The sequence below is a fragment of the Lepus europaeus genome, chromosome 9 (assembly GCF_033115175.1).
Source record: "Lepus europaeus isolate LE1 chromosome 9, mLepTim1.pri, whole genome shotgun sequence".
In the NCBI taxonomy this organism is placed as follows: Eukaryota; Metazoa; Chordata; class Mammalia; order Lagomorpha; family Leporidae; genus Lepus; species Lepus europaeus.
The window spans coordinates 85880598-85895998 of NC_084835.1; positions in this window are offsets into that span (position 1 = coordinate 85880598).

Genomic DNA, 15401 nt, shown 5'->3' on the forward strand with positions numbered 1-15401 from the left:
GAGCACATCTTTTAAAAATTTATTGCAATTCCTGCAAATAGGATATTCCTAAAACAGACCATTTCTTCATATGCTCTGTTTGTGGCAACCTTATCTCTATCTCATTTTTAGAACTTTAAGTAATCATTACTCTCTATTAGTGGTCTGTGTTTAGAACTCTCTCAGGAAGTTCTTTCTGAGATGGTTCCACTTTTAACTCATCAAAAATGCCTGGGCAAGCATCCTGTGATGCTGGTGGCAGAGAGGATGGGGGTCTGAATAACAGGGCTGCAGTTAAGCCATTGTTAGCTTCCTGGTGAGAATGAAACGTATTCAAGTGAAGCGTGTGAGGAGTACAAAGGAAGAGCCTAGTCTCTTCTCACATCTCCTGAAGTGCTTGGTACAAGCTCTTGTATAGAGTAGATACTGGGTTATCAGGTGTTTATAATGAGAGACTCACAACTGGGAAGAAGCAGCCTCTCCAGGAGCCTCTCAAGTTCGGTTTGGTTCACGGACAAGTCTTGGGCTTGCCCAGGGACTAGTTTTGGTGGATTCCAAACAGGACTTCTCAGCTTAAGAATTTTTGTGTAATTTTCCTCATTGAGGCTGATGTCATTTCCAGGGAACAAATGTTCCTTTGCCTCTTGCATTTAGTATCAGACTGCCTATCATTTGAAACACCCAGAGAAGATGTGTGTTCTCAGCTCCAGTGAGGTTGCCTTGTGGGAGAAACATTACCACATGGTAAATTTCAGGAAATGCAGTGATATGATTTAGAAGCAATTCACCAGGTCAGAGACACTGTTAAATCAGAAATGTGGAAAGAGGACAGGAAAGAAATCTGGAACAGTTATTTTGTCTACAAATCAATGGCACGGTAAACTTTCTCACTTTTAACTTCTGTTGCAATGATGACCATAAACAATATGCAATGCTAAAAACTAATTAAACGACCACCCTAAATCAACAAAAAAGAGTAAATTGAATTTTCAGTAACATTTCTCCTGTGAAAAGAGCTTCTCCTTTGGGGCCTATCCCAAGACTGACACTTCTTTAGTCACATTTGTTGACTATATCCACTTGTCCCTATGAACTCAGCTTACTTCAGTTCTGACTGAGCACTCCGACCAATGGACCATCACCATCATTATCATTATCATCAAAATGCTTTCCTTCAAGTCATTTGTCTGACTAAAATGTTCTCTTTTCTTCTGATTATCTAAACAGTATTCATTCTTACAATGCTCTCATCTCAATTATTCAGTCTACCCAACAGTTCTCCAACATTCCTGCCTTTTATGAATACTTCTGTGATTGTCTCTATCTTTTACTGGCCACTTTTTCCATTCAGTTTCATGAAAGCTATTCATTCAGTTCTCATTGTTCTTATCAGAATCAGAGTCCCGGCCTCCATGTTAACCTGGAAAGGCTAGGTTACGCAGGAAGAGGTGATTCCCATATGTAAGTGACTCAATGCTACAAAGCTTTCTCTTTGCTCACATAAAGTCAGTTTCAGGTCAAGGTTATTCTCTGAAAGATTGACTTCCAAGAGGTGAGTCAGGGATCTAAGCTAAGTGAGTCTCTATCCAGAAACTGCATTCTGGAGCACAGGATCTTGCTGGTCACTGTCACAGGGATAGGTTGTGCTTTTTCCTGACTCATCCTTGGTGCAACATTTATCATTCCTACTCATATTTTGTTGGCTAGTGAGTCACACAACTTTACCCCACATGCAAAACAATAGAAAAGTACAATTTTTCAAATATTTAGAAGGGAGAACTGGATATTGGGGAATGCTCTGATGTCAACCACATCCCTAATGAGACAATAACTTTACAAGAGCACCTTGGCTGTCTTATATTTCTTAACACCTCCCATGACATTTTAGGTAAAATAGGCTCTCCATAAATGTTTGCTGAAAAAAACGACATCATCAATGCATCATCAATTAGGCCTTATGGAGCATTAATTTGGGACAAGACTTATGCTGGCATAAACTGAATGGCGTGGATACCTGCAATTTAAGGCCTGACATATGGTAGATCATTCATTCATCTCTTTGACAAATATGTATTGAGTACCTTACATATTTCAGGGACTGTTTTAAGTACTTACGAATGAGGTGGGGATCATTGTCCTTGTGGAGTTTACATTCTAGATAAGGAGAAAAAGAATAGGTGATAAATATAACAAACAAGCAAATTAAATAGTATGCTAGGCTGTTGAATATTATGGAGATAAGATGAAAAATAGAGCAGGGTAAGGGATATAGAGACTGTGAGGGTTGAAGTGAGAATCATTTTCAGTAGAGTATTCAGGGAAGGCTCCACACTGGAAAAGAAGTAGATGATTAATCACGCAGGCATTTGTAGGAAGAGCATTCAGAAAGAGGGACTAGTCTATGCTAAAACTTTAAGGTATGGCATGTTTGAGAAATAACAAGGGGCCCAGGATGGCTGGAGTGAGATAGTGTGAGCCAGGGGTGATGGGTGGAGACAGACAATGGGGACCACAACCTAAGGGCTTGCAGGCGATTGGAGGACTTTGATTTTCCCTAGGAGTGAAATGGGGGAAACATTGAAGGTCTATGGACAGATGTGTGGCATGACCTGTTCTGGAATTGTAATTAGCTGGGAAAGTAGATAGGAGGTAAGAATAATAAACCAGGGGAGAGACTGTAGTGCCTGGAACAAGGTGCTGATGTGGGGGCAACAGGGAGGTGTATTCTTAGCTACATATATGTAAATGTGTGTGTATGAGTTATAGACATATATAATATCTATTACATATATACATTGATATAGGTATATAATATAAGTATATGATATCTACCTATATGTATGTTTTGAATATGTGTATTTTAATCCAAATGAGAAAATTTAGCTTTGTTTGAACTCATTTGTATATGAAGATAGATTTCATTGTCTTTGTATTAATGCAGTACTTTTTATTTGCCTGTTCAGAGAAATTTTTATGTATCCAATCACAGAACAACAATGATAAAGACAGAGGGGGCTAGTACTATTATCTTCTTCCCATATGTCACCTTTATGGGGTGGTACACGCCTAGGTAAAAATTACACTTTGAGGCTTGTAGCCCAGCCATTCCAGAGACCAAGATTTTAGGGACTGGCTTCTCACTTACAAGCCTTTCAGCACTCACATCATAAAGTCTCAGAGAAAGAAAGTTAATCAACAGAGTCAAATGGGTGGTAAGATGAGTTCCACATAATCCCACTCTCATCAGATCTGAGCATCTCTTAATAAAACTCACAGTTGTTGTGGGGAAGGGATATGGGGCTCCAGAATCTCCAGCCCGCTGAGCCACCACCTGCTCCCGGCAGGGGCTGCACTGTTAATCCCCTGAGCATCATAGCTTATTTCCCAGACTCTTCTCTTCCAGGAAGAAAATAACCACTGGTCTGTAAGCTACATCAGAGTTTCTCTCCAGTGCTATCCAAGTCACAGTGGTTACTGCCTGCACCATGTTACCAGTGACCCCCAGAATAGCCACTACCCTTACAGACATTCTTAAGGCACTTTGATTTTTTATTTTTAAAGATGTTATGAAATAATTACTATTTCTTTTTGTTTTTAAAGATTTATTTATTTGAGAGGGGGAGCGAGATAGATAGAGAGAGAGAGAGAGAGAATCTTCTATACACTAGTTCATTCTCCAAATGGCTAAAACAGCTAGGACTGGGCCATACTAAAGCCAGGAACAAGGAGACTCTCAGGGTCTCCCACATGGGTTCAGGAGCCCAAGCACTTGTGTCATCCTTTGCTACTTTCCCAAGTGCACCAGCAGGGACCTGGATTGGAAGTGGAGCAGCCTATTCCACAACCAGTGCCCATATGGGATGCTAGTATCACAGGTGGCGGCTTTTACCCACTCTGCCACAATGCCAGCCCCAGGGACTTTGCTTTTAGTGCATATCCCTTTGCTCATTCTTCACCGTATCAGGCCTGCCAAAGCCATGGATACTTCCCCTCTCTGGGCCAGGCTTCAGTTTATTTGTATTTATGTTATTGCTATGTGATGGTGATTGGTATGAGACTAAGTCTAGCTAAGAGTGTTTCACAGTCATCCTCAATTTGCTATAAGATGTGGCATCAAGAAATCTCCATATCTTGCTGGCCTTGTTGCTACTCTGCCTGAATGGATTTTACTTGGTTTTCCTGGTATGCCCCTCCAAACTACTAAACAAACATTGAATTGGTGAGAGTCATTACTGTCTACCAATTAGGTCCTCGGCCCTCTCTGAGGATAGAAACTCTTTGCCTGATGAATATGTTTTGAACATTCCCTCGGTTGGTTCTCAGTCTTTGCTAATTGTGCCAATTATAGTCCATCTATCCCCCACCACCCCTATCCTTTTCTGCCACTTACTATCATGGAATGCTGATCCTTCTGTACTGCATATCCCTCGCCTCCCCCCCCATGCCCCCTCCCCCTCTTCCATTAGAGCCTTCTGTCTGTGGTTCAGCCAGTGGGATGGGGAGGAGTCAGAAAGAGAACAAGCTCCTGGGGCCGGCCCCGTGGCTCACTTGCTTCATCCTCCGCCTGCGGTGCCAGCATCCCATATGGGCGCTGGGTTCTAGCCCCGGTTGCTTCTCTTCCAGTTCAGTTCTCTGCTGTGTCCCGGGAAGGCAGTGGAGGATGGCCCGAGTGCTTGGGCCCCTGCACCCACATGGCAGACCAGGAGGAAGCACCTGGCTTCGGATCAGTGCAGCGCCGGACGTAGTGGCCATTTGGGGGGTGAACCAATGGGAGGAAGACCTTTCTCTCTGTCTCTCTCTCTCACTGTCAAACTCTATCTGTCAAATTAAAAAAAAAAAAAAAGAAAAGAAAGCAAGCTTCATGTATTTCTTTCTGCTTTCAGCACTTTGGACAGAAGTTTTGGCTTTAGCAGTTTCTCCTTACCTGTAGCTCCTGACAGCCGCCCCTCTTCCAGCATTATAAATCTCATTAGTTCTTTACTTGATCTTAGCCAAAAGGATGAGAAGCAACCTCAGTGGTTCTTTATGGTGACATCATTTCCTTTTTCCCCTTACCTAGTCTTGCCTATGGAGGCAATAGGCCCATGCTGTACTAATCCCTGGGTGCCTCATCATCCCTTGCTGGCTTCCTTAAACTCGCACATAGTCCCATCATTAAATTGTTCTCAAAACCCTAGCTTGAGTCCTCCCATTTCCTGCTGGGCCCTCATCAAGGGACAATTTTCTCTGAAGGTAAGGACAGGGTTCAGCCATAGGTACTGGGGACTCTCCCTAAGTCACTCATCTCCTGGAGGCTCCATCCTCATACTTTTCTTCTGTACAATTTGGTTAGGGAACTTTAACATAGTCATCCTCACGAATGGGAGTCAAGGTCATCTCACATTGAGGGCATGCTGGTGTAGGCCGGTGGTAATCGGTGAAGGGAGTCTAAAGTATGGTATGTGTATTATGTCAGAGGAGTCCAAAGACTGGCTGGGGATGTGAGACATCACATACCAGTAAAACAATGTTACCAAAGATCATGGAGGTGTGATATTCTTGTTTACTGATCACCTAGTATGGGTCAGGCATTGGAGCCTATGGTGGTCTATATATAAATTATCTCCAATTCTCATCATAACCTTGCAATGTCAGTATTAAAACCTCCAGTTTACAGAGAAGCTTGACATATAAAAAACTATGTGACTTAAAAAGTCTTGAAACAGGGATTTAAAACCAGGTCTTTCTGACACCTAACCATGATTGCTAGTTTAGCCATGCCTCCATGACTACTGGAACAGAAATTCATATAGGTGAATGTGTGTGATCCAGGGCTCAAATGGGACACAGCTCAAAGTCTGTGGGTGATGAAGGCCAGACCCAAGAAGAGCAGTGTGGAACAAGGCAGGTTCCATTCAACAGGCCAGATTTGACCTACATCCAAAAGATGAGAGGACATATGGAGACAGAGAAAAAGAGAAATAAGGAAATGGACGTCAGGGATGTGTAGAAGGAATAATTACCTGACTTAAAGAGCTCAGGAAGAGGCTGCCTAAGCCATGGGACTCTCTTTAAGTCCTGGATTCGGATGGCCTTGGCTGCCCTGGGCTAGGATTTAGGGTATAGCTGCAAAGTTTAGCTTTCCTAGGACACAGCTGCCTGCACTTTAAGGCTCTTTACAGTTCTTAATTAGTTCATCATTGGATTACTTTCCAGAATGAGGGCCAGGAGCTACTGTTTTGCCTCAACTCTTGCTTTATGTTGGTCTCATGGGGATATTTGTTCTGGAGTCAAACTTGGAAACTCTTCATCCATCTATCCAGCCATCCTTTCTCTGTTTCCTGACTTGAATTGATGCACATGTATACCATAGAAAAGGACCTCACAAAGTTCAAGGAAGATAGAATTAAAAGATAAGTTCATTTCAGCACCAGCACTTTGAGATTTATGCATTTGAGCGGTCTTCAAAATGCCTATAAAATTTATTTTATTGGAAAATTACATTTGGATTCCAAACTTTTTTTTACACCAAAGTGAACATCATTTTATTCAAACTTTCCACAGAATTTTTGAAGTGCCCTTGTAGTCTTATCCACTGTAATGCATATCCCCACAAATCCCTCCCCTGTGACCCAGTGACATACCGTTACTCAGCCTAGTAGGCAACAGACTACACTAATGTTGAAGTAACTGCTTCATTAGGGCCCCAGTATTTCCCAGTAACCACTTTGCATGTTCACAATTCAGTTTAATTTGTAAAAATCATCACTGCAGACCAAAACCACTCATTAGTAATTTTTTGCCCACTCCCATCTTTGACTCACTCATCTCCTCACAAGCCTCAGATGTCCTCACCCCCTTCTCCAACCCTCCCTAACTACTTTCCTGAATGCCTGGTTGCCACTATACCCTTAACACCTGAACAGTTATCTTTCTTTGTGTTGTCTTTCACTCTAGGAATTTCTACCTCTCTCATCACCTAAGTCCCTCCAATCTCCCGTACCAATTCATGGAAATGCAGGTGAGAGGTAGAGACAGACAGACAGACACACACACACACACACACAGAGGTCTTCCATCCGCTGGTTCACTGCCCAAATAGTCTCAACAGCTTGAGCTGGGCCAATCAGAAGCCAGAAGCTCCCATGTAGGTGCAGGGGCCCAAGGATTTTGGCCTTCTTCTGTTGCTTTCCCAGGTGCATTAGCAGGGAGCTGGATTGCAGGTGGAGCAGCTGGGACTCGACCTGGCTCCTATATGGAATGCTGCCTCGCAGGCCAGGGCTTTAACCCGCTGTGCCACAGCGCTGGCCCCTCTTCCTTTCTCTTGATTCACTCTATCTCTTTCACTTTTGGTTCTCCCTCTTCTCCTTTCCTAACTCAACTCCTAAACTCATTGTCTTTGTCCATCATGAAGGAAGCTCTGCCATCAGATAGTGCAGTGGCTGGAAGAGAGGACTCTAGCACCAGCTGACCTGGGTTGGAGGTTTTGAATCTTGAATTCACCACTTCCTAACTGGGCATTTTACACCTTTCTATGCCTCCTCATTGGAATATAGCCTAGCACATACTAGCACCTCAGAAACATGAATTGTTGTCTTAGAAAGTCATGCTAACAGCAAGGAGAGCCTGCTGTATCAACTGTGACTTCAGGTTAGATTATTGTAATGTCAAAAACATTAAAAAGAAAATGTAAAAAAATCATTATCCATCCAATTATCTAAGCGAGAAAACTAGGTGTCACCCCCATGCTCCCCTTTATTCCTCGCTGCCTTGGGGAATCTAATGCCAAGGATTCTGATTGTCCCTTAGTGATGCCCATTTATTATTTTTTCTTGAGCTTATCCAATTCAGAAACTCTAGAAGGGTTTAATTTGTAACTGTTCTATTTGTTTTCAGCTTTACCTGCCTTGATCCAATTTTTACTCTGAAGTCAAGGTAATCTTTTAAAGAAACAAGTATGACCTCACCTCTGCTTAGAATCCTACTGCAATTGCTAGTGCCTTTAGGATGGGGTTGAAATGCCTTGGCATTTAATCGAAGGTCCTGTGGATCTGGTTCCTTCTCACCTCCAGCCATTCTTCTTACTTCCTGCAAGTTTCCCAATATTCATCCCATGAGCCAGCCATATAATTTCTTTAAAAGGAATATTGATGAAGAATGGGATGGGAGAGGGATTGGGAGATGGGATGGTTGTGGATGGAAGGGAGGTTATGGGGGGAAAGCCACTATAATTCAAAAGTTGTACTTTGGAAATTTATATTTATTAAATAAAAGTTGAAAAAATTGCTCGTTAAAGTGAATCCAGACCTACTGGATGAGACTCACTGGTATTGGATGTCTCAGGAATCTGCCTATTTGACAAAGGCCAATGTAGTCAGTCAGCTTTCACTGCCTGGCTTGTAATTCTTGGTTCTTTCTCTTCCCTTCTTCCTCCTTCCTATTGGCTTTATTCACTGAGCAGGGCCAGGTTTTATTCCAGCAAACTTGGGTAACAATAGATATGATTGTCAGCCTCCCTGGGGCTGGCCAGGTTTTTATGAAATTAGACATATTTGTCTTGATGTTTAGGAGCGAGCATGAAATTCAAATCTGTGTGTTGGCATTCCGCGGGCCGGGCCTTTAATATTCAATGACATGACTTCATTGCGGTTTTGACAACAGTATATAGAAGTTGTGCTTACCATTGAAAATTAAAGCCACTGAAAGCGTTGACAACAGCAAAATTGTGAATGCTTCCTGGCTCCTGAAGTGATTGCTATTCCAGTTTGTCTAGAAGTGCTTATTGTGTTTGTAATACCGTCAGTTCCACTTAAAGACGACTTGAAGTCGATGCCATACAGGTAAGTACCAAAGAAATCTCTGTCTTCCTTCCTCTCTCCAGTCCTTCATCGCCTCCCACACAATTCTTCTGCTGAGGGTTTATTTGCATTTGGTTATAGAGCCCTGACTCCTTCAAGTTCTGAGCCCATTGATTGCATTTCTCTTTCAAGTTGCTAGGTTCATTGGACTTTCTATTTTTTTCTTTTATTCATTTTCCTTTTTTTTCTTTTTCTTTTTCTTCCACACGAGTATCAGGGAAATTGAGTTATAGTGACTGACTGCACAAATCCCTTGTGTGTGTGAATCACGTCTTCTTGTGTGTAAAGCAAATCTTGAGTGGTGTGGTGAGGAGGATTTGGTATCTGAGGGAGGATTACAAGGAGCTATCCTTTGAAACTAATGCAGAGAGGAGGGAAAGACTGTTCTATTAACTCTGACTTCAGGTTAGGTCCTTGATAACGTCCAAAATGGTAAAAAGAAAGCTTGAAAATAAGCATTTAACAATGGGTCTGCTTTGCTATTGTGGTTGTTCGTGGTGTTAAGTAGATGAATTGGTGGACAATATTGACAGCCTTCTTTTTCAGTTGCTTTGTTTGGTCTTTGAAGGAGTTTTATTTCTCTTGTTATAAGCCAAGGTAGGATGGTTTTATCAAAAAATATTCTTTATGCCAGCCTTTTATCCTCAAGCAAGCTGAGACCCTTGAATATAAAACTAAGATGCAAATAGGAACACTGAGAAGCTAACAGGATTGCTAGGACAGGGGGCTGCTGTGGGGCTGATTTGAATGATTTGACACCATCAAATGAATGCTGTGACATCAGAAGGTCGTATTCTTTCTGAACACTTCATAATTCATGCTTGTGTGGCATAGTCGTTCCTGGTCCTTGACTTTTCAGAAGGACCTTCTCATTAAGTAGAGCCTGGCGCACAGATAACCTCCCAGAGAGGTCCTGGTACTTATAGATACCATATTGGTAACCCTTCAGCAGCCTGTTGAAGCTGCTTAATGAGTTGCTAGTGCCAAAAGGATTCAGTTGAATTAAGGAACACTGATTTTATAATGTATTTAAATCAGAGGATTATTTGCTGTTGATTTTTTGTTGCTTGGATGGTTAGCTTTCCTAGTTAACCCACATCCTGGCTTGTTTATTCATCACCTTAAATGACCCACATGAATTTTGGTCTCATATGGTGTATGTGCCACCCTTCTATGATATGAGCAAGAAGGGACTTGTGATCTATTGGGTGGGTTGGAGGATACGGGTGGGCCTTGGTGATCATTCTTGAGTTTTTCATTATCATATTCTTTCTTTGGTGCCTAATGTCTCCTACTATTAGGATTATGTCGTTTTATTTTTAAAAAGTTGGATTTTTGTCCAGAACTTCAAAATGTGGCATTGTTCCATGGAACTTTGAACATGAACGATTTAGACATCATCAAAATGCAATTTTATTTTTGTTTCCTGACATTTGTTTTAAACTTATTTAGTGGGAATAATTTTCCCTATGCTCGATGAAAAACTTGGCAGGCTGGTCTCATGACGTTTTTGCTGATTTTGAGACACCAGACAAACCTATGGCCACAAACCCAAGTAGATTCAATAAATAGTACATATAATTCCATAGGATATTCCAAACTCTGAAATGGACTTGAACTTCCATGCCCTGCTTGGAAAACTTCAGGCTGGAAGCTTAGGGCAGGAATCAGGCCGTGGCTCTTTGGCTCTTTCTTGTTTCTTAATTTCCTGCTCATCTTTTCTCCTGTTTGCTCACCAACTATTGCAATGAATCTTCAAGGATGAAAGTCTGGAAGGGAAGAGCGGTGAGACAGTATCTGCTTAGATACAAATATCATAGTCTCTGGTACTGGTCAATGGATAAGCTGATTCATTCTTTGAGGGCACTTACTTGAGACTGTAAGAGGTTCCTTGCGGACTCTTGTGTCCTGAGTTTCTGCGACCTGTAGGTGATCTGTGTGACTTCTTTCTTTGCTATGGGCATCAAGTTTACAATACCAGCCTCTTTCTGCTGAGAGCCCACCTTCTTCTAGGATCTGACCCAAGAAGGTGCCATGTATCTCTCTCCACTTGCCCTGCATCTGACCCATGAATATTACTCACAGATCTCTTGTTCAATTTAGGGGCAAAAATCAGTACTGGTGAAGCAGCCTGCATCACTGGAGCAGCTGGTAAATTCTGACAGATTTTCAGATCGTGGTCAGAGTTCTGGTTCCAGTTCCCTTAGCCTTCTCAGGTGTGAGTTGGGTGGCAGTTCTCTGGGTTCTTCAAATGCAGAAATGCATCTCAGACTTCTGCAAGTGATCTCTTTAGAGAACATCTCAATAGCCAGGAGAGAGAAGATACCATCTTTCCACTCTTCCCAAATCCCTGACTGAGCCAAGGGATGCAAAAGTTACAAAATGATCTTCAGTTTGTTTTCTTCTGTAAATTCTACATAAAGGGGTAGTGTTGAAAAATTAATCAGAAAGTATCCTGTTCTATCTTATTGTATTGGTTTACCTATCCTAAAGACCTTAAAGTCCACAAATGGGCAAAAAAAAAAAAAGGAAAAATTAAAAATAAGTGTTAGATGACAAATAACACCAAGTCCCAATTACATAGACAATTAACAATGCAGCTCAGGTTAGGATTGGGGGCTGGTGATGGAAAGGAAGAAATGGGATAGAGATCAGAGTATGTGTGTTCTAAGCATTTAGTTTTAGTCCTGTTGCAGTCTACTGCTTTTCTACTCGAAATTCTAGATTTAAACACCCTGAGATGAGGAGCCAAGCTTCAAGGATTCTCCTGGCTGGGAATGACTGGCTAAGAAAATGCATCTACAGTCCAGGCAAATCCTGCAGGAGGGAGCTGAGGATAATGAAATACAGTACTTATATTAAGCACCATATGTATGTGAACTTTGTGCTATTAGCCTACATGTGTTTTTGGCAAATTCCAGAAGCATCTTAAGATACTCAGTATGTGGGAGAAGAGATAAACTTGAATCAACAGCATTCACTCTGCAGAAGCATTTAGACATCTAATCGATCATTTTCTCATTTAACAGATAAATGTGTTCAACATCTATCCCATGCACCATATTATTTGCCACTCTATTTTAGGTATTGTGAGAGAATGTGGAGTCTCTCAGGAGCTCAAGAAGTGTGAGGCACATAGCCCATACCTATACACCCTATTGGGAACAGAGTGACAGTGTATCTGAGTGTGAGGACAGAAGACCCTGTCAGTTCAGCAGACATGCTTTTCGGCTGCCAGAGTCCAGGAAAGCTTCCCTAGAAGATGAGATAAACTGTATCTGCCTCCAGCCTTCTCTTCCTCACCAAGTTCCTGGTTGTTCTCAGTCATAGCCTCTGGATTCTCTGAATGCCCAGGTATTGGCTGTGTTCAATGCTGGCCAAGACTGACAGGGTCTCTGACTCACCATTCCCTGCACCCAAGGATTCCAGCATTTTTTGAATTGTTAGATTATGTTTAAAATTTTAAGCCCAGAGTTTTTCCTGGCAAGTAATAGATCTTGCCTAAGGACTCCTGGGCTGATTGGATGTGACTCTGAGAGGGAATTTCTGGAGCCATGCTGCTGCAAGGTACCTCTTGTTTTGACCCTGACCCAGATGGAGCCTAGGAGACTGTTGGGAAAAACAAGACCAGTCCCCTGGGGAGTGGTCCTAACAGGACAGAACCACCCCTTGAGAATTTTTGTTCTCTGAGCACTTCCTCCCTCCTTCCTACTCCTTTTCAGTTACTGATTTGGTATCTCCCTTGGGAATGTTCACCACCTCTTTCCCACTCTCCACTCCCTTACCCCCTGAAGGCCTATGAGTGTCTTTTTTCTTTTTCTTTCTTTTCTTTTCTTTTTTTTTTTGACAGGCAGAGTGGACAGTGAGAGAGAGAGAGACAGAGAGCAAGGTCTTCCTTTTTTCTGTTGGTTCATCCCCCAATGGCTGCTGCGCCAACTGGGACAGAACCGGTGCCCCAACCAGGACTAGAACCCGGTGTGTGGGCACTGCAGGCAGAGGATTAGCCTATTGAGCCGCAGCGCCGGCCATGAGTGTTTTTTTTCAAAACCCTCTCCAAGTTACCAGGAATACATTCAGTTTCCACTTTGCATTCAGACAGCTTTGAGGATGGAGTGGCAGAGAACTGCTTCAGTTCCTTGTTGTTAGAAGGTTCCACTTTATGTGCCTCAGTTTTCCCTGCAGGGGACAAAGGACCATTTTCTCCATTCCTGGTTCTGCTGAAACAGCTTCTGAGCGACCTCTTTTCTGGCGTGGCTCCTCTCCCCAGGGCATGATTCAGGGCTGAATGAGGAAGTTCTTTCTCTGTGTCCTGCATTCTGCACCCCCTCACAGCCACCTTCTGCACAAGGATGGTCTCCCTCCACTTGGAACCAACCTGTGTGACTCCAGGGTAAGTGGGGGATATTCTGCACATGGCATCTACATGTCTGTAGGCAATGATCTGTGACAGCAACGTTTGGGAGCCCCTGTGAGCAGCTGGAGGGGCTCCTTTAGGGTGGAGAATGGTGAAGTCCCTGGGCTGAGATGGCCGAGTGACTTCCTAGTGTGCCCATGCCAGGGTACAGTGGAGCTCAGACCTTCCACACCAGACTTGGCATCCTCTTCTCCCTCCACCGGTCTGCAAAAATCCTGAGGTTACAGACTGAATCCACTGTTTAATTTCTAACCTCCCATGGCTCCCAATTTAGGGCTCTCCTATGGGGTCCAACCACTCAATTAGGACAGGTATTAACAGCAGTGGCTGCTTTTATGGTATGGGAGGGGCTGCACTTTCCAAATTCAGGGGCCTTACATCCCTCTGTGATGGCCTCCTTCAGTTCCCTCTGTTGTGGAATTTATACCAACCAATTCTAACTTTCCAGCATGTGAATAGCTGATCTTTGTGGAGAAACACCTCTTGAGATAGACTATTTTTTATTTCTACTTTAAAATAAATGAATGGAAGGATTGGTATTGTGGTTTAGCAGGTAAAGTCACCACCACCTGCGATACCATCATCCCATATGGGTGCTGGTTCCTGTGTCAGCTACTCGACTTTCAGCTCCCTATTAATGGCCTGTGCAGAACAGTAGAAGTCAGCCCAAGTGGTTAGGCCTCTGGTACTCATGTGATAGACCCAGAAAAAGCTCTTGGCTCCTGGCTTTGGCTTGGCCCAGCCCGTGTTGTTGTAGCCATCTGAGGAGTAAACTTGGGGTTGGATGATCTCTCTCTCTCTCTGTATCTGACTTTCAAATAAATAAATAAGTCTTAAAAATTAAAAAAATGAATGAATGGCGACCCAGAGAGGTTGATCTCCCCCAAGTTGGCACAGCCAGTGAGTGGTTGGGTTGGGGTAAAATTCAAGTGCAATCCTAAAACTGTAGACTGTTGATCTACACCACAATCATTCTGTCACGACCAAATTCTCCTTCTTCTTTTTTTTGGCCTGGATGAAGAACTGAATTGAATTTTAAGTTGAGATACTGGTTTATCTAAGACCATTCATTTGCTTCAGCTGAGAGGCAAGAAGGAGGATCAGGGAGAACCAGGAACTAGCCTCATATATGCTTTGCAAAAGACCCACAAGATTTGTACACTCTGATTCTGTTCAATCTCTTCTCTCCCTCCTGTTCTTGGCAACTGTCCCTCAAGCCCGTCTGTTCTCTGCCTCTAATATATTATGCTGATATTTTATTACCAAACAATTACATCCACTAATTTGAAAAGGAAACGAGCAGGAAATTGCAATTATAAGAGTAAAAGCAATGCTCTTTTATTTCTCCCCTTTATGCATATGAAATATGGTTTGTCATTGCTGCAAAACAGACTTTCCCTCTCTTCCGTGGCTCTTCACTGCCTTGTCTTTAATAATTGAGCAGAAAGCAGAGTAATAATTAGATTCCTGATAACAGAGGAGGTATTCATGGATCTGCAGCATGTGGAGGCTCAGCTTGGAGCATGGGCCCGCCACCATGCCTCCATGGGAGAAAGCATACTTCATGCTGTTTCATTTGAGCACCTTCCAAAGCACTCTTTACGTCCACAGTCTTCTATGGATTTGTGGATTAATTATTTGTTCACAATTACTGCTTCCTGTCTGCTGCTGCCCTGCTTTCCCATCTCGTTGACTTTGGGCTTGGCCCAGACTTGCTGTGGTCAATGAATTATGAGTGGATGTGGCGTCCCCCTCATTTAACTGAGCACACGCGTCAGGTGTGTCTGCTTGGCTGGGCCCTGTCTCTCTTGAGGAACACGCAGGATGGTGTCTGCTCTGTCTAGGTCCTGAGTGGTTACGCTGCACAGAAATGCCCCCTGCCTCCCGATGGATTGTGGCGAGAGCAAGAAATCAATGCTTGCTGTTTGAAGTCACTGAGATTTGAGGCTGTTCATAAATCACAGCATAGCTCAGTCCATCCTGCCTTATAGGTCTCTGATCTCATTATATTATGGGATAGAGAAAAGGCTGGCCACTCTGGGTGGTGCTTGGGAAAGCAGGCATGATGTGGATTCAAAAGGGCCTGGGTAAGAAACCGTGTCCCATTGTTGCCGCCTCTGTAGGCTGAGCCAAGCAACCTGGTGTCTCTGAAATCCTGTTTCCTTATCTGG